Here is a 20931-nt window from a genome sequence, read left to right on the forward strand (position 1 = left end):
GGTTGTGTGCTTGGTTGCTTTTTGTTTTGCTGTAGGAAGGTTAATTATTTCCTGTGTTTTCTTGACAGAAGCTAATTTTCTTGGGTTGTATTTTCCCTTCCAGTGTCTTCTGTAATGCTGGATTTGTGTGTAGGTATTGTTAAAATTTGTTTTTGTCATTGAATATCTTGTTTTCTCCATCTATGAGGACTGAGAGTTTTGCAGGGTATAGTAGCCTGGGTTGACATCTGTGTTCTCTTAGGGTCTGCATGATATCTGTCCAGGCCCTTCTGGCTTTCATAGTTTCTGTTGAAAAATCAGGTGTGATTCTAATGGGTTTGCCATTATATGTTACTTGGCCTTTTTCCCTTGCAGCTTTTAGTATTTTTTCTTTGTTCTGTATACTTACTGTTTTGATGATTATGTGGTGGGAGGATTTTCTTTTCTGGTCAAATTTGTTGGGTGTTCTGTAGGCCTCATGTATCATTATTGGCTTCTCCTTTAACTTGGGGAAATTTTCTTCAATGATTTTGTTGAAAATATTTTCTGGGCCTTGGAGAAGGGAGTCTTCTTTTTCCTCTATTCCTATTATTCTTAGGTTTTGTCTTTTCATATTGTCTTGGATTTCTTGGATGGTCTGTGTCAGGAATTTTTTGGATTTAACATTTTCTTTGACAGATACATCGATTTCTTCCATTGTATCTTCTACACCTGAGATTCTTTCTTCCATTTCTTGTATTCTGTTGGTTATCCTTACCTCTGTAGTTCCTGTTTTCTTCCTTAAATTCTTCCTCTCCATTATTTCCTCCATTTGTGTTTTCTTTAATTTTTCTAGTTCTATCTTCAGGTCTTGGGTTGTTTTGTTTACTTCCTTCACCTGTCTGCTTGTATTTTCCTCTTTTTCTTTTAGTTCCTTCAACTCTGTCTCTTTGATTTCTTTCAGTGATTTAATTATTTCTTCTCTGAAGGCCACAAGCTGTTTGGCTGCATCTTCCCGTATTTCTTCACGGATGGCCCTAATTTGCTTGTCTTTATCTTCCTCCATTTCTTTACGGACAGCCATGATCTGTTTGGTTTTATCTTCCTCTAATTCTTTACGTATTTTATCTGTTTCCTCTATTATTCTCTTCATCAACATAGATGTAAGGTCATCTTCTTGATTTTCTATTATGCTGCATTGTTCAGGGCTGTTCGCCCCTGGATGGCTGAGTTCTGGAGATGCCATATTGCTCTGTCTTTTGTTGGTTGAGCCTTTACGCTGACCTCTACCCATTGGGCTGATTTAGGTTTTGGCTGTTAGTTTCTGTGCTTCCTGGAGTCCTGAGGTAGGGAGTATCCCCTTGGCCGGAAGATGATTTTTCCTGAAGGAGTCCTTCTCTGCTTTTTGGTTATGGTCACTGTATGGCCAGTGTTTCTCCGGAGTTGCCACTGCTCACCTCAGGTTTATAGCCCTGAGTAGTAGCTGTGGTCTATGTTAGGCAGGGGGGGGATCTCCTCTTACCCATAAAATTTCACAAGACAGCTGCCCCACTGCTGGGTTTCTTGTTATAAATTTAGTGTGCTGCTGCTCACTAAATTTCCATGTACAGTCCTCTTGAAGAGACTGCTGATTCCCTAGCTGTGGGGTTTTCTCCCAACAGGGAAACTCAGTCTGTTATCCTGGGGCGCACAGTTCTGTCTGAGAAAGTGGGAGGTGCACTCAGCAAGTCTCTGGGCCAAAGGCTGATTGCTCTGCTCTGGACCTGGAGAATGTGCACCTAGGTTGAGTTGGCGCCTGGGGGCACTGCTCTGGTCTGGAGGCTGGGTGCCTCACTCTGGACCAGAAGCTGTGTGTCTCTGTCTGGGATGGCGGCTGTAGGCACCGCTCTGGTCCAGATGCTGTGGGTGCAGCCCCCCTTAAGGATCAGGGATTCCTCCAGTTTTGGCAGTCCAGCCAGGGACAACTGGCCGATCCCTGGCACAGTATCTGAGGGCTGCTGTAATGGCTCTTCGGCTCCTGCAGGTCCGAGGATGCAGCTGTGTGTCCCAGTGCCCCAGGGGAACGCAACAATGGTGGCAGAGCACAGTGCTTCTGCCTGCACTACAGTCTGCGTGAGTCCAGGAAGTGTTTTGGTGCTGGGTGTCCTAAGCGTTAGAGCTGCTGACCCCCTCCGCTGGGGGTTTCCTTCTGCCAGAGACACGCAGTCTGGTGCCCTGTTGCCCTGGTGCCCACAGTTCTATCTGAGGAGGCGAATCACGCGCGCAGGCAGGGCTCTGTGCAGGCAGGCGCCTTTGTCCTGACTCTGGGTCCGGGCTGGCTCCTGGGGCACCTGCGGAACCCGAGTCTTTTCCAGGGGATGTCTGGGTAACCTGGGGTCAGTCCCAATTATTTCCTGCTCCGTGGGGTTATCTCTCAACTGGGAAATCCAGTCTATTTTGTTGTGGGCCCACAGTTCAGTCTGGGACAGTGACCAGATCGCGCTGGCGGGTAGCTCTGGGCTGGCGACCAAGCACCTGGCGGAACGGGGATCTCTTCTGCGGTTTAGCTGGGTGAGTTAAAGCTGATCGAATCCCCCACCGTGGGGTATCCTCTCACCTGTGAAACACAATCACTTGTGTTTTATGGCCGTGAGTTCTGATTGCTGGTCACTGTGCCAATCCTGCTGTGCTGCTCCTCAGAATGAGAGTCCTCCTGGCGCCCTCTTTTTTTTTTTAAGAGGTCCTCCTCACCTCCCTCTGGCCCTAGCTTATCAGGTCTTTTTTTCTTTAATTTTTATTTTTTAATATTAGTTATAGTTTGTTAACGTTGTGTTCCTGTTGTATCCCGCTCCCTCTCTCCTTCCCAATCCCACCCTCCCTCTTTTATCTCTTCCCTCCCCCTTTCCAAGTCCACTGAGAGGGGAAAACCTCCTCCCCATCCATCTGATACTGGTTTATCAGGTGTCTTCAGGACTGGCTACAAAGTCCTTCTCTGTGGCCTAGAAGAGATGCGCCTCCCTGGGAGGTGGGGGGGGGGGTCAAAGAGCTCGCCATTGAGTTCATGTCAGAAACAGTCCCCGTTTCACTTATTAGGGTACCCACTTGGATACTGAGCTACCAAGGGCTACATCTGAGCAGAGGCTCTAGGTTGCATCCATACATGGTCCTTGTTTGGAGAAACAGTCTCTTAAAAGAACCCTGTGCCCAGATATATTTGGTCCTTGTAGATCTCCTGTCCTCCAGGTCATATTAACCCTGCCCCCCCTTTTTGATTCCCTGCACTCTGCCGAAGGTTTGGTTATGAGTCTTAGTATCTGCTTTGATACACTGCTAGGTAGAGTCTTTCAGAGGTCCTCTGTGATAGGCTCCTGCTTGTTACTTGTTTGCTACTACATCCAATGTCCATCCCATTTATCTTTCTAAGTGAGGACTGATCATCGTACCCGGGGTCTTCTTTCATATTTATCATTTTTAGGTTTGTAGATTTCAGTATGTTTATCCTATCTTATAGGTCTATATAAGTGAGTATATACCATGTGTGTCTTTCTGCTTTTGGGAATAACTCACTCAGGATGATCGTTTCTAGATCCCACCATTTGCTTGCAAATTTCATAATTTCTTCGTTTTTAATTGCTGAGTAGTATTCCATTGTGTAAAAGTACCACAATTTCTGTATCCATTGGGCTTTTTTTGGATGGGAGACTTTCGATGACCGCTTCTATGTCCTAAGGGGATATAGGACAATTTAATTTGATTTTCCAGGTCCTGATTCAGCTTTGGTAATTCAAATTGATCAAGAAAATTGTCTAGGAGTGGTATGGCTGGATTATAAGGAAGCGCTATTCCTAGTTGTCTGAGAAAGCGCCAGATTGATTTCCTGAGTGGTTGCACAAGTTTACATTTCCACCAGCAGTGGAGAAGGGTTCTCCATTCTGCACAACCTCTCCAGCATGTGTTGTCACTTGAGGTTTTGATCTTGGCAATTCTGATGGGTGGAACATGAAATATCAGGGTTGTTTTGATTTGCATTTCCCTAATGGCTAATGAGGTTGAGCATTTCTTTAAGTGCTTCTCTGCCATTCGATATTCCTCTACAGAGAATTCTCTCTTTAGCTCTGTTCCACATTTTTTTAAGTGGATTACTTGGTTTGCTGCTTTTCAGCTGGTTTAGTTCTTTATAGATACTGGATATGAGTTCTCTGTCAGATAAAGGGTTGGTGATGATTCTTTCCCAATCTGTATGCAGTCGCTTTGTTTTGATGACAGTGTCCTTTGCTTTACAGAAGCTTTTCAGTTTCATGAGGTCCCATTTATTGATTGTTGCTTTTAGAGCCTGTGCTGTTGGTGTTCTGTTCAGGAAGTTTTCTCCTGTACCAATGAGTTCTAGGGTATTCCCCAATTTTTTTTCTAGCCGATTTAATGTGTCTGTTATGTTGAGGTCTTTGATCCACTTGGACTTCAGTTTTGTGCAGGGTGATAAATATGGATCTATTTGCATTTTTCTACATGTAGACATCCACTTAGACCCGCAACATTTGTTGAAGATGCTATCTTTTTTCCATTGTATGGTTTTGGCATCTTTGTCAAAAATCAGGTGTCCGTAAGTGTGTGGGTTTATTTCTGGGTCTTCTGTTCGGTTCCGTTGATCCACCATTCTGTTTCTATGCCAGTACCATGCAGTTTTTATTGTAGATCTTTTATTGTAGAGGATTGTTTTAGCAATTCTCGGGTTTCTTGTTATTCCATACGAACATGAGAATTTTTCTTTCCAGGTCTGTAAAGAATTGTGTTGGCAGTTTGATGGGAATTGCATTAAATCTGTAGATTGCTTTTGGTAAGATGGCCAATTTTACTATGCTAATCCTGCCAAGCCATGAGTATGGGAGATCTTTCCATCTTCTCATATCTTCCTCTAATTCTTTCTTCAGCCCTTTTGTCTTTTGTATACAGGAGTGCTACTGATTTTTTTGAGTTATTTTTTTATCTGGCCACTTTGCTGAAGGTGTTTATCAGCTGTAGGAGTTCCCTGGTAGAGTTTTTGGGGTCACTCATGTATACTATCATATCATCATCAAATAGTGATAATTTGACTTCTTCCTTTCCAATCTGTATCCCCTTGATCTATGTTTACATATGTGCCTTGTATCCCTGATCTCTCCAGTACTTTAAACATGAATGGATGTTGGATTTTGTCACATGCTTTTTCAGCATCTAGAGAGATTATCATGTGTTTTTTTTTTCTTTCAGTTTGTTAATATGGTGGATCACATTGATGGATTTCTGTATATTGAACCACCCCTGCATACCTGGGATGAAGCCTACTTGGTCATAGTGGATAATATCTTTGATGTGTTCTTGAATTCAATTTGCAAGTATTTTTTTAAGTATTTTTGCATCAATGTTAATAAGGGAGATTGGCCTGAAATTCTCTTTCTTTGTTGAGTCTTTGTGAGGTTTAGGTATTAAGGTGATTGTTGCTTCATAGAATGAGTTTGGTAATGTTCCTTCTATTTCTATTTTGTGGAATAGTTTGAAGAGAACTGGAGTTAGCTCTTCTTTGAAGGTCTGGTAGAATTCTGTGCTGAATCCATCTGGTCCTGGGCTTTTTTTGGATGGGAGACTTGATGACTGCTTCTCTTCTTTGGGGGATATAGGTCTATTTATTTGATTTACCTGGTCCTGATTCAGTTTTGGTAAGTCAAATCGATCAAGAAAATTGTCCATTTCATTTAGATTTTCAAATTTTGTGGCACATAGACTTTTGAAGTAAGTCCTAATGATTGTTTGGATTTCCTCAGTGTCTGTGGTTATGTCCCCCTTTTCATTTCTGATTTTGTTGATTTGGGTGGTGTCTCTCTGCCTTTTAGTTAGCTTGGCTAAGGGTTTGTCTATGTTGTTTGTTTTCTCAAAAAACCAGCTCTAGGTTTCATTGATTCTTTGAATTGTTTTATTTGTTTCCAATTGATTGATTTCAGCCCTGAGTTTGATTATTTCCAGCCGTCTACTCCTTTTTGGTGCGTCTGCTTCTCCTTTTTCTAAGGTTTTTTAGTGGGCCATTAAGTTGCTTGAATGAGCTGTCTCGAATTTCTTCTTGAAGGTACTTAGTGCTATGAACTTTCCTCTTAGCACTGCATTCATTATGTCCCACAAGTTTGGGTATGTTGTGTCTTCATTTTCATTGAGTTCTAGAAAGGCTTTAATTTCTTTCTTTATTTCTTCCCTGACCCAGCTGTCATTTAGTAACAAGTTGTTCAGTTTCCATGTGTGTGTAGGCTTTTTGCTATTTCTGTTGTTGTTGAAGTCCAGCTTTATTCCATGGTGATCAGACAGGATACAAGGGATTATTTCAATCTTCTTGTATCTGTTGAGGCTTGCTTTGTGACCAACTATATGGTCTATTTTGGAGAAGGTTCCATGAGGTGCTGAGAAGAAGGTAAATTCTTTTGTGTTTGGGTGTAAAGTTCTGTAAATGTCTGTGAGGTCCATTTGATTCATGACCTCTGTCAGAGATATTGTTTCTTTTTTTAATTTCTGTTTTGTTGACCTGTCCTTTGTTGAGAGTGGGGTGTTGAAGTCTCCCACTATTAATGTGTGGGGATCTATATGTGGTTTAAATTTTATCAATGTTTCTTTTACAAATGTGGGTGCTCTTGTATTTGGGGCATAGATGTTCAAGATTGTGATGTCTTCCTGGTGGAATTTTCCCTTGATGAGTATGAAGTGTCCTTCCACACCCATCTCTTTTTATTAATTTTGGTTGAAAGTCTATTTTATCATATATTAGAATGGCTACTCCTGCTTGTTTCTTGGGTCCATTTGCTTGGAAAGTCGTCTTCCAAACTTTTACCCTCAGGTAATGTCTATCTTTGTGCCTTAGGTGTGTTTCTTGTATGCAAGAGATTGCTGGGTTTTGTTTATGTATCCATTTTGTTAATCTGTGTCTTTTTACTGGAGAGTTGAGTCCATTGATGTTGAGAGAGATTAATGACCAGTGGCTCTTAGATCCTTTGATTTTGATGTTGGTGTGGTCATAAGGTTGTGTGCTTGGTTGCTTTTTGTTTTACTGTAGTGAAGTTTATTATCTCCTGTGTTTTCTTGAGAGAAGCTAATTTTCTTGGGTTGTATTTTCCCTTCCAGTGTCTCTGTAATGCTGGATTTGTGTGTAGGTATTTTTAAAATTTGTTTTTGTCATTGAATATCTTATTTTCTTCGTCTATGAGGACTGAGAGTTTTGTGGAGTATAGTAGTCTGAACTGACATCTGTGTTCTCTTAAGGCCTGCATGTTATCTGTCCAGGCCCTTCTGGCTTTCATAGTTTCTGTTGTAAAGTCAGGTGTGATTCTAATGGGTTAGCAGTTATATGTTACTTGGCCTTTTTCCCTTGCAGCTTTTAGTATTTTTTCTTTGTTCTGTATACTTACTGTTTTGATTATTATGTGGCAAGAGGATTTTCTTTCTGGTCAAATTTGTTGGGTGTTCTCTAGGCTTCATGTAGTCTAATTGGCCTCTACTTTAACTTGGGGAAATTTTCTTCAATGATTTTGTTGAAAATATTTTCTGGGCCTTGGATAAGTGACTTTCTTTTTTCTCTATACCTATTATTCTTTGGTTTTGTCTTGGATTTCTTGGATGGTCTGTGTCAGGAATTTCTTGGATTTAACATTTTCTTTGACAGATACATCGATTTCTTCCATTGTATCTTCTACACCTGAAATTCTTTCTTCCATCTCTTGTAGTCTTTTGGTTATGCTTACCTCTGTAATTCCTGTTTTCTTCCCTAAATTCTTCCTCTCCATTATTTCCTCCATTTGTGTTTTCTTCAATTTTTCCAGTTTTACCTTCAGGTCTTGAGTTGTTTTGTTTACTTCCTTCACCTGTCTGATTGTATTTTCCTGTTTTTCTTTTAGTTCCTTCAAGTCTGTTTTTTTTTTTTTTTTTTTTTTTTTTTTTTACTTCTTTCAGTGATTTAGTCATTTCTTCTCTGAAGGCTGCAATCTGTTTGGCTGCATCTTCCCGTAATTCTTCATGGATGGCTATAATCTGCTTGTCTTTAACTTCCTCCATTTCTTTACGGATAGCCATGATCTGTTTGGTTTTATCTTCCTCTAATTCTTTAAGTATTTTATTTGTTTCCTCTATTATCCTCTTCATCAGTATAGATATAAGGGCATCTTCTTGATTTTCTATTATGCTGCATTTTCCAGGGCTGTTTGCCCCTGGATGGCTGGATTCTGGAGGTGCCATATTGCTCTTTTTTTTGTTGGTTGAGCTTTTACGCTGACCTCTACCCATTGGGCTGTTTTATGTGTTGGCTGTTAGTTTCTCACTTCCTGGAGTCCTGAGGTAGGGAGAATCCTCTTGGCCGGAAGGTGATTTTTCCTGAAGGAGTCCTCCTCTGCTTTTTTTTCGCAATATGGTCAGTGTTTCTCAGGAATTGCCACTGCTCACCTCAGGTGTATAGACCTTAATTGTAGCTGTGGTCTTTGTTAGGTGTGGGGGGGGCTCTCCTCTTACCCATAGAAGTTTTCAAGACAGCTCTCTCACTGCTGGGGTTTCTCGTTATAAATTTAGTGAGCTGCTGCTGTTCTTACAGTTTTCCAGGTACAGTCCTCTTGAAGAACCTGCTGATTCCCTGCCTGTGGGGTTTTCTCCCAACAGGGAAACTCAGTCTGTTATCCTGGGGCACACAGTTCTGTCAGGGGAAAGTGAGAGGAGCGCCCAGCAAGTCTCTGGGCCAGAGGCTGAGTGCTCCGCTCTGGGCCTGGAGAATGTGCACCTAGGTTGAGTTGGCACCTGGGGGCGCTGCTCTGGTTTGGAGGTTGGTATATGAGGGCTCCACTCTGGTCTGAAGGCTGGGTGCCTCACTCTGGACCAGAAGCTGTGTGTCCCTGTCTGGGATGTCGGCTGTAGGCACTGCTGTGGTCTGGACGCTATGGGTGCAGCCCTCTTGAAGGAACAGGGACTCCCACAGTTTTGTCAGTCTAGCTAGGGATAACTGGTTGATCCTTGGCACAGTATCTGAGGGCTGCTGTAATGGCTCTCTGGCTTTTGTAGGTCTGAGGATGCAGCTATGTGCCCCAGTGCCCTAGGGGTACTCAATAATGGCTACTGAGCACAGTGCTCCTGCCTGCCGTAGAAGGCTAGAGCCTAGAATCTGCGTGAATCCAGAAAGTCTTTTGGTGCTGGATGTCCTGAGCATTAGACCTGATGATACCCCCTGCTGTGGGGTTTCCTCCTGCCAGGGACACCCAGTCTTTGCTTTGGAGACTGTCATTCTGTCTGGGATTGCGAGTAGAACCCACCGGCACAGAAGCCCACCTGTGGCTCTGCCTTTCTGGTCATTTGGAGCCTGGGCATCTGACTTAACTGGGAAATTTTCCCAAGACCTTTTCGGGGTGGTGGTATCAGCTGAGTGTTCTGAGATCAGGTCAGCTGTTTCCCTCCCTGTGGATTTGCACCGGACAGTGAAACTCAGTCTCTGGTGCCCTGGGGTGGGCCCACAGTTCTATCTGTGGCCGCGAATCAGGCGTGCTGGCAGGGCTTTGCACTGGAGCCTGGGTCCCTGGCTATGGCTCTGGGCTGGCTCCTGGGGTGCCCGTGGAACCCGAGCCTTTTCCAGGGGATGTCTGGGTGACCTAAGGTTGGTCACAATCGTTTCCTGCTCCGTGGGGTTATCTCTCTACTGGAAAATCCAGTCTGTGGTGTTGTGGGCCCACAGTTCAGTCTGGGACAGTGACCAGATCACACTTGCGTGTGGCTCTGGGCTGGCGTCCAAGAGCCTGGTGGAACCGGGATCCCTTCCACGGGTTAGCCAGGTGAGTTAAAGCTGATTGATTCCCCCTCGTGGGGTATCCTCTCACCTGGGAAACTCAATCACTTGTGTTTTATGGCTGTGAGTTGTGATTGTTGGTCACTGTGCTGATCCTGCTGTGCTGCTGCTCAGAATGAGAGTCTTCCTGTTGCCACTATCTTGCCCCACCTCGCCTCTTGTTTTCTTATTGGCCTCTCCTTTAAGTTGGGGAAATTTTCTTCAATGATTTTGTTGAAGTTATTTTCTGGGCCTTGGAGAAGGGAATCTTCTTTTTCCTCTATTCCTATTATTTTTAGGTTTTGTCTTTTTATGTTGTCTTGAATTTCTTGGATGGTCTGTGTCAGGAATTTTTAAGATTTAACATTTTTTTTGACAGATACATCTATTTCTTCCATTGTATCACCTGAGATTCTTTCTTCCATCTCTTGTAGTCTATTGGTTATGCTAACCTTTTAGTTCGTGTTTTCTTCCCTAACTTCTTCCTCTCCACAATTTCCTCCATTTGTGTTTTCTTTAATTTTTCCAATTGTATCTTCAGATCTTGAGCAGTTTTTTGATTTCCTTCACCAGTCTGACTGTATTTTCCTTCAATTCCTTCAGCTGTTTGAACAATCCTCTGTTTCTTCTATTTCTTTCAGTGATTTAAGCATTTCCTCTCTAAATGTCACAAACTGTTTGGCTGCAATTTCTTCTATTACTTTACAGATGGCCATAATCTGTTTGAGTTTATCTTTCTCTAGGTCTTTACACATTTTATTTGTTTCCTCTGTTATCCTCTTCAAGAGCATAGATGTTAGGTTATCTTCTTGAATTTCAATTATGCTGGGGTGTCCAGGGCTACTTGCCCCTGAATAACTGGGTTCTGGGATGCCATATTGCTCTGTCTTTTGTTAGTTGAGCTTTTATGCTGTCTTCTACCCATTGGGCTATCTTAGGTGTTTGGGGTTAGTTTCTGGTGGTTCCTGGGATCCTGTGGTGGAGAGAATCCCCTTGGCAGGAAGATGGTTTTTCCTGAAAGAAGCCTTCTTAGCTTTTTAGATATGGTCACTGGATGGCCAGTGTTTTTCAGGAGTTGCTGCTGATCACCTCAGGGATAGAGACCTGAGTGGTAGCTGTGGTCCTTGTTAATTAAGAGGGTTCTCCTCTCACCCAGGGAATTCCTGAAGACAGCTGCCCTGCTTCTGGGTTTCTTGCTGTAAATTTAGTGATCTGCTGCTGTAACCTGGGTGTTCTGTGGTTTGGTCAGTTTTGTTAGGGATGAATGGTTGCCCCTTGGAGCAGTATCTAGGGGTTGATCTCGGGTATTCTGGGCTTTTTGTAAGTCTGAGGAACACTGTTAATTTTTTTCTTTCACCCTGCATCACACTAATTCACCTGTAAATTTACACCAAATGTTCTAGCTTTTTTCTCAGTGAATATGACTGAACATTTTTTTTTTAGGTCAATGCTAGTAGCACTCAAATAGGAAAACAATTACTGAGTATTGTCAAAAAAATATCATAAACTTAACATTTTGGATAAGAAGCAAAGACTGAAGGTGATCTGTAGCAGGACATATCAGAGGTATAGTATAGTGATACGATACAGGGGTAAGAACTAGATGGGACAAGGAGCCATGATGAGGGCCCTATCTCCTCTTTTGTTTCTCTCCTACTTTGAACTGGCTCAGCATAAAACAAATTCAGTTACCCATCCTAGAACTGAGAACTGTTCACAAGTTCTGACACCAAACATTCTCTACAAATTTTCAACCCTTTTAGAAACTGAGTGTTTAATCCAAGAAATAATAACAACATATGTCAAAGTTCTATTTTCATGTAACTGGCCTCAATATTTTGAAAGATTTCTTCAGAGACAGCTGTAAGAATCTCAATGTGTAGAGATCCAAGATGGTGGTGAACAGCATGCACTGTATCTGAGGGGCAAAGGATTTGAAACTCCAAATTTGGTGAGTGGAGGGGCAGCTGAACCTAGAACATCAACATTGAGGCATCCAGGGAGAAAGGGAGCAAACACTGAGCTGAGACCATTAGAATTCAGTTCAACTGTGGATTTCTCCTGAAGACTCAATACCTAGGCACATCCCCTTTATGGGCTTCCATACTCAATAGCAGAGGAAGCAAAGGCTGCCCACAGTGCATGCGGCTCCTTGCACAGGGCACAGTGCTTGAGGCTCCTAGCACAGAATTCTCTGCTTGAGATTTGAGACAGAGAATACTCAAACCACCAGCACTTCCCCTCAACAGGCCTTCCTTCTCCCTCCTTGACAGAGGCAGAGGCTGCAGAGGCTGCCCACAGAACCCACCACAAAGCACAGTGCCCAGTGCACAGTGCCTACAACTGCTAGCACAGAGCACGGTGTCAGCAACTCCATCAGGCTAACCAGGCCTGTGGATCATCAAGGCTTTCCAAAAGGCATCTACTCCAGCAGCCTCCTAGTTCTACTGTGGTGGCTGGACTCCCAGCGGACCATAACACCTGATCCCCCAGTGACAACATAGGGCTTCTTGGGACAGCATTGAAATCCCCTTCTCTGAGGGTCTACCAGTGAGAAGAGGCAAATAATTTCTGGAGTCCAGACAGATCTGAATACCAGAAGGATGGTATGACAGGACTGTAAACCACTGAGGCATTCAGGAAATCAGCTGAGGCACATCGCACCTGCAAACAGCACTATCACCCCATACTAGACCTGCATGTCCCCACATTCCAAGCCTCTACACTGCCTAGCATGTTCTTCTTCAACACACACTACCTCACACAAGCACAGGCTTGTTCCCCTACAATTGTGATTCTACACCAGTGGCTTTTTCTCCCTTAGGTACAGCTGAAACACCAATGCACAGCCTCAAACCAGTGGACCTCTCTCATCTTACTGAAGAATACTCCAGACACCAGAGAAAGATGGACCCAGTCTGAAGTATAGACTCCAGGAACAAACAGTGAAGGTCACAGATAAGCAGATGACCAGAGGTCGGCATAAGAAAACATCCAACAAAAATCAAGACATCATGGCTCCACCAGCAACTCCCAAAATAAATGGAAATTTCAATTCCAATGGAAAATTACTTTAAAGGTATGCTTATCCAGTTATTAGAGGCACATAAAGAAGAAACAAACAAAGCTACCAGAGAAATAGCCACACAAGTAGAGGCAAATAAAGAGGAAGCAAACAAAGTTCTCAAAGAAATAGCCACACAAATGGAGGCAAATAAAGAGGAAATGAACAAAGCTCTCAAAGAAATACAGGCAAATACAGCCAAGCAAATAAAGGCACAAGTAGAGGCACAATTAGTGGCATATAGAGAGGAAACAAACAAACAAAAAATAGAAGCCATTAAAGAAAGACAGGAATCCACATTAAAACAGATGAAGGAAATGGTACAAGGCATGAAAACAGAATTAGAATCAATAAAGAAAACATAAACAGAGAAAACCCTGAAGCTGGAGAACTTAGAGAAAAGATCAGGAACCACAAAGATAAGCATCATCAATAGGATACAGGAAATGGAAGAGAGACTCTCAGGTGATGAAAATACACTTGCAGAAACTGATACATCTCTCAAAGAAAAAGTCCCAAACACAAAATATCCAAGAAATCAAGGATGCCATGAAAAGACGAAATCTAAGAATAATAGGAATATATGAAAAAGAAGATTCCAGGCTCCAAGGTCTGGAAAATATTTTTTTAAAAAAATTACAGAGGGATAGATTGGGGTGGGACAAGATGGCGGTGCGTCTGAGAACATTGCATCTGAGGAGCAGGACAACATTTCCTGTACAGCAACCAAGAGACTGAACTCTGGGCCCTAAAACAACAGCGATCATGTTTCCCAGGTGAGAGGAAACCCCCATGGCATGGGAATCAGTCGGGTCCACACTCAAGTCACCCAGCCAGAACCTGGAAGAGATCCCGGGTCCCACAGGCACTTGGTCCCCAGACCAGATCCACATGCCTGTGTGTCCTTATCACGTTCCCAGGCTGATCGGTGGGCACAAAAAAACATCAGAGACTGGGAGTCCCAGTCATGAGAAAACCCCACAGGGAAGAAAGGAAACGGTATTGACTTGGGTCACCCAGTCTTTCCCTGGAAAAAGTCTCGCAGACCTGCAGGTAGGAGCTGCCAGCACTGAACTGGGCTCTAGCCGCAGCAACAGACAGTTGCTGTGAGCCAGCTTTCCGGCACAGTCAGAGCTGTGCACCCCACGGCAACAGAGACTGGGAGTCCCTGTCATGAGAAAGCCTCATAGGGAAGGAAGAAAACGGTATTGACTTGGGTCACCCAGTCTTCCCCTGGAAAAAGTCTCACAGACCAGCGGGTACGAGCTGCCATCACTGAACTGAGCTCCAGCTGAGAGTACAGACAGTTGCTGCATACCCAGCTCTTTGACAAAGACAGAGCTGTGCACCGCAGGGCACCAGAGACTGGGAGTCACTGTCAGGAGAAATCCTCACAGAGAACGAAGCAAAGGGGACTGACTTAGGCCACCCAGTATATCCCTGGAAAAGGGCCTGCAGACCTGACTAACCCAGGGACCTGCTGTGCGCCAGATAACCTGCTGTTACCAGGAGAACAGTACCCACCCACCACAGATTACCACTTGGGTACTGGGGCACAGAGCCCCATATCAGACCTACAGAAGCCCGGAATCCCTGAGATCAACCCCCAGATACTGCTCCAAGGGGAAACCAGTTATCCCTAACAAAACTGACCAAACCACAGGACACCCAGGTTATAGCAGCAGGTCACTAAATTTACAGCAAGAAACCCAGAAGCAGGGCAGCTGTCTTCAGGACTTCTCCAGGTGAGAGGAGAGTCCTCTTGACTAACAACGACCACAGTTACCACTCAGGTCTCTATCCCTGAGGTGATCAGCAGCAACTCCTGAAAAACACCAGCCATCCAGTGACCATACCCAAAAAGCTGAGAAGGCTTCCTTCAGGAAAACCATCTTCCTGCCAAGGGGATTCTCTCCACCACAGGATTCCAGGAACGACCAGAAACTAACACCCAACACCTAAGATAGCTCAGTGGGTAGAGGCCAACATAAAAGCTCAACCAACAAAAGACAGAGCAATATGGTATCTCCAGAACCAGTTATCCAGGGGCAAGTAACCCTGGACACCCTTGCATAATTGAAATTCAAGAAGATGACCTGACATCTATGATCATGACTGAGAAAATAAGATATTCAATCACAAAAACAAATTTTTGTAACATCAGTCTTATCAGATGCCTAGAATTTTGAATTCCAGATGTCAGAAATGAAAATAAGAGTTGCATTAAATCCAATAAATAGAGAATAACATGAACAACATACAAAACATGAGGTGCATCGGGGAACAAGCTTAGGGAAGCTAGGGTCTTTTAAAGCTAGGTCTTTTAAGAATAGAAATTCATTCAAAAATAGGTCTGATATAAGACAATAATAGACTCTAAATATTTACTTAAAAGAGTGTTCTAGAGGTATCAGTCAGTAAGAAGCTCCAGAAACTGTACTTCTTGTCCATCTGTAGTTTTAACCAGGTCATAAATGTCTCATATAAACATGAGCCCTTCTTTTTCTTCCTTAACCTCATTTCCGAGGGTATCCTTTTATGTAAGTTCCAGATGTTTATATCACTGGTGCCTCCTCCATACACACAAAATATCATGTGCACAAACACCTGCAGTCCCACTTCAGGCTAACTTACTTGTGGCTATTTTGCTAATACACATTTATTTTTACCAAGAAAATCACACAGAATCAAGCATATGAGTACAGCTGAGCATTTTCTAATGTTAGGGCATCATAAAAGAATTTCATACAAACTTTATACTGTATTTTGAATTGGGGCCCATGTACAAAATGAAACTCTATGGTGATATTAAACAGGCACAGAGAGCCACAAATCTGAAAAGCTGCAAATACTATGTACACAGCTGCTGATTTTGTGGCAAGATTTCTTTGGATACTGGTGCTCAATAAAGTGTGTGAGTCAATCAATGTTTTACTGTGAAGCAGGATGGGTGACATGTGGATTCTCCATCTTCTGTTAGTATCCTGACATGTAAGAACAGTGATATATATATAGACCTCAGGGTACAGATCTGAGTCTTCAGGGAAGCCCACAGGAGAGGGCTCAGAATCCAGGCTAGAAGACTTGATCATTGTCGATACTCTCCTAGGGATGTGGACAGGAGGCTTGAAGCTGAGGTTTAAAGGCAGAGTAAAAAGATGGCAGAAATAGATATCTGGGTATATGTGATTGTTGAGTCAACATCAGCAGAATACTTTCCAGATACCTGACTTTGTATGAAATGTATTTGTCAAATTGGTGACTCCTTCTCAATTTATTTTCTGCCCCAAACCTCTCTCTTCTATCATAAGTGCTCCTTTTATGCAAATATTATCATTCTATACACTGACAGACTTTGTTTGAGTAAAGTTAAATACTTATCTGCTGAACTCTTCACACCCTGTTGTCTTTCTTGCAACAATTACTTTAAAAAATTTGAAAACTAAGAAATATAACATTTCCAATATAGGGTAAAATTGTCTACGATATAAGCAGATGAATAAATATATTGAAATAAATGAACTAAGAATGAAAAAGACATCCTTACTTCAAGAAAGTGGTATAAACAGTGCTGTTTTTATTGGGTTGGCTTGTTAGACATCTCTTTGTACACTATATTTGGCCTTTCCCACTATTCAAAATAAATAAATATTAGAGATCATTTTGACCCAGTCCAAACATAAATATGGAAGTCAAATGATGTCTATAGTCAAACTAAAATTTAGAACTGAGAATGGTATTTTAGATTATCTACTCCATAGCAGAATTTAGTGTTATGTAAGCCTTAGAGATACCCAGACAAAAGTACATTCAAACTTAATACTGATATGATTCTACAACACTTGCCAGATCCTAAAGCAGTTTGGGTCTTCTATTACCAATGATGAAATTTCTTCTATGATTATGAATTCTTTTTCTACTGTATGGACAGTCCAGCAGTCTAGTACTCTCAACATTGTGTTTGTCAAGAGTCCACACTGTACTGTGAACCTGTTCAATACCATTGAACTTTATACATCATGTTGAGTGACAGTACAAAATATTTGTTAAACAGTAGAAAATCAACTATCTTAGGAAGGATGGAGACCTACATTTAATTTTTCCAAAGTCAATATTACCCTCAAGTATTTTCTAAATAAGTGGAAGCTAATACCCAGCCTCTAGCTGAAGAGGGATATGGCCAAAAAGTAAAAATTCTGATCAAAAGACAGACATGTCAGAGTACATAGTAATCGACTAGAGCTAACTCATTCTTGTTTTCAACACCATGAAGGTGGTTATGGTTTTCAAATTTTTAGTTTATTTGATTTATTATTATTGGTGTTGTATCTGTGATGCACACTCATAAAATAGAGGACATATTATGAGAATAAGAGACCAATTTGATGGGATTGGTTATCTCTTTCTACTTTTTTTTCCTCTTTCTACTTTTTTTTCCTCTTTCTACTTTTTAAGGGTTGTGGGAATTGAACTCAAGTTTGTCAGGCTTAGTCAGTAAGCACTATATCAGCAAAACCACCTCACAAGTCCCATTGATGATTTTGTCTCATGCTTAGTTACAACTCAAGTGATTTTTCATTCATAAACATTTCCATTTAAGGATTCAATTCTTCAGAACAAGTGGAACTGAGAAGGCAATGCCTGGAGGCTCCTAATTGGATTAAAATGGCAGCCCATGTTGTCATAGGCATCACTGAGTTCAGAAATCTCTGAGCAAATTTCATGATTCTAAGTTAAATACAGGACAAGTGGAAAAAAACTCGGAGTTCAATTTTATATTTAACGTGGCACTTTCCATTGCTTTCTCCTACCTGAGCAGGTTTTCTGGGTCTAAATTTATGTCATTCATTACTGGGAGTATCTAAAGTGACTCCCCTCTATATTTCTGTTGACTTTTTTATATTTAGGGTAAGCTCACTTGTGCTGATAAAAATTAAACTTAAGGACAATGAAGGTCAGAATTGAGAAATGTCCTGTTTTATAGGGTGAAAACTAAATCTGACAAGTAGCCTTGGAAGAAGCAGATAAAGTAAGGAAGACATTGGAGCAAAAACAATGTGAAGCAGAGATAGAGATAAATGCTAAGAACCACCAAAAAGTGAAAAAGGAAGACAAGAATATCGCACTAGGTCTTTGAGAGAAGCCTGGTCTGCCAACAGCTTGAATTTGGAACTTTTGACATCCAGAGCTATCAGAGTGTATATTTGCTCTTCTGTGGGAATTCTTGAGGCAGTGCTAGGAAGTGAGCATTCTGCCTGATACATTTTCTTGTGTTTGAAAAACTGAGTCCAGAAACTAAATTTTCAACATTTCTCATAGCTGAGGCATAGGACCAAAGTCGGAAGTTATATAAGCAACCACTTTTCTATGACTTTATAACAATGACTTCAAATTCAGAGGACTGATGGTAGGCAGGAATACGATGTCATTGTTATGGTCTGGAAGTTAAAGAATGGTAATCCACTGAGACATCAGTCCATGGGTAGTACCTGATGGGTTCTCCCCAATGCAATGCTTCAGCAAATGTTGGCTGAGCTTTCGACTGATAACTTCAGTACTATTTCTCATTTAATTTATCTCTGAGTTCAAGATTTTTAATGACGCTTGGAGCTACCTGAAAACTTTCTAACAAATACATAATCAACTAGACTTGGCTTTCTAATTTACATAATCAATAACCCTGATGATACACTGGTAAAAACAAAAGCTGTTTTCTAGAATTATAATCTGTGAGTGTCACCTCTCCTGTCTTCCACTGTTATACAAAATAGAGGCAGAATTAAAAAATTTCACTTGGATGTGAACAACAGCAGAGGTGATATAAAATACTTCTTTTCTCTCCAAAAACACTCCCAATGCTTTCTTCATCAGGCTAAAGGCTTCAGCCAGAGGTTTCTATAGCATCTCATCCTCAAATAGTGATTGTGTTCTAAGACTTGTTTTTTAGATAGAAAAGAATCCTCCCAACTATATTCAAACTAGTCTCTGATGTCTACAGAAATCACCAGATGCTAATTATCTGCTTATGGATTTATCTGTCTCTATCTATTGCCTATCTATATGTCACCTGTCTTTTTAGATAGATAGATAATAGATACATTATTAGATAAATATATAGATAGATGGATAATAGATAGATACATGAAAGACAGAAAGATAGTTTATTACATACTTGCAAAATGGAGTGAATAAGACATTAAGTGAAGAGAGAAAGTCTTTTCTCTGTCCACAGTCCTGGTTTTTCAGTTACTCTTGTCTACCTGTGTCAAAAGAGCTAGAGTGTACCTTTTATATCCTTTTGTAATTTTATCTTGAGAGTATTGGTTTCAAAGTCCATTCACAGCTAAATGTTCTAATTTGACAATTATTCAGTGTCAGAAAATGGAAATATTCTATATAATGTTTACAACTTGATAGAATTGACACAATATGAGGATAAAATTTTGTGTGTGTGTGTGTGAATGGGAGTGTATGTGTGTGAGTGAGTGAGTGTGGTGGTTAACACAAGGTACAGATTTATGTTCATTTGCGCATGCCTATGGAGGTCAGAGCAGAATTTCCAAGTATACACCTATAGTATGCCCTCCTGCTCCATTCCCTTGAGATAAGAAAATGTTTCTCACTGCACAGGAAGCCTACTGTTTCAGTCAGAATCACTTCAGCAAACTCTCAAGATGCACCTACACATGGCTCTTACAGTGATACATAAACATTTCATTGAAGATGAGCTTATTTCAAGATGACCTGATCTCCCAATAATAAATTAGGTTCTAATTTCTTAACGAAAGTAAATTCATACTCTCTACATATATATGACCCTAAGATATTGCATATTCTAAATAATGTTACTCATTAAAACAACATAGAAAATATTTAAATTAAAACCTTGTCAAACTTATTGCCTTCCTCAATTTGTAGTGTTACATGCCAAATGTTTCTTATTTTATTCTAACTGAAATATAAACAGGTCTATTGAAATTTACTGTTTTCACTCTCCTTTTCAGAGATGTGCAGGAACCCAGAATTCCCATCATTTCTTTTTATTGTTTCCCGTTCTTACATGACACTTTCTTCTCTTCCTTCCTAGAACATCCACCATAGTTTATACACACATGAAAGGAACATAGAATCATTGATGGGCAACATTATCCATTATAAGTTGGACATAGGTGTACATACAAAAAATATAGAGATAAAATAGAATACACTTCCAAGTGTTCCTTAGTAAGTGAACTCAGTGTCTAGTTCTTTAACTGCTTCCCCTGTATGGGGAAGCAGCCTTGCCAAGCCACAGAGGAGGACAATACAGCCAGTTTGGATGAGAACAGGTAAGACAGGGTCAGATGGAAGGGGAGGAGGACCTCGCCAATCAGTAGACTTGGAGAGTGGCATAGGAGGATATGAGTTAGGAAGAGTAGGATTGGGAGAGGAGGAGGAAGGGGGCTACAGCTGGGATACAAAATGAATAAACTGTAATTAATATAAAAAATAAAAATTAAATTAAAAAGAATAGAACACATTTCTTTGGTAAATAAGCACAGGATTTACATCATTTTAAATGTATAGAGCTGTGAATAGAACACATAAGTCTCAAAGTTCCATAAAAACATACTGATGATATTAAGAATATTAATAAAGACAAGATGATGAAGGAAAATAATTTAAAATATTGGGTTTAGGATAAGAGATTATAAAGGTAAATGATTTCATATTGAAAATAAATATTTATATATTTATTCTTTAGTGTGTGGGAACTTTATTGACATTAGTATTAGAATCACAGAAGCTTCAAAATCATTACGAATAGATAAGAGTAAAATAAAAATAAGGAAATTAGCTATAGACAGGAGTGAGCAACCCAAATGTAGCTAAACTAACATAAAAATAATAAAATGTAAAAATGAATATCTCGGAATAAATCTTTTCTTGTATTTTCTCTAAGTGGAATGGCAGCTGTGTTGTTGACAACTGTTAGCCCATGTACTTTGCAAAGTTACCTTTTGACATTTTGTTAAAGAGGAACCTACAGTAGAAAATAAAATAAATTTGTGAAGAATTCTTCTGTCTCTCCTTTCTTTTCCTTTCCTTTCCTTTCCTTTCCTTTCCTTTCCTTTCCTTTCCT

The sequence above is a fragment of the Psammomys obesus genome, unplaced genomic scaffold, assembly GCF_907164565.1.
Source record: "Psammomys obesus unplaced genomic scaffold, mPsaObe1.curated_primary_1811, whole genome shotgun sequence".
In the NCBI taxonomy this organism is placed as follows: Eukaryota; Metazoa; Chordata; class Mammalia; order Rodentia; family Muridae; genus Psammomys; species Psammomys obesus.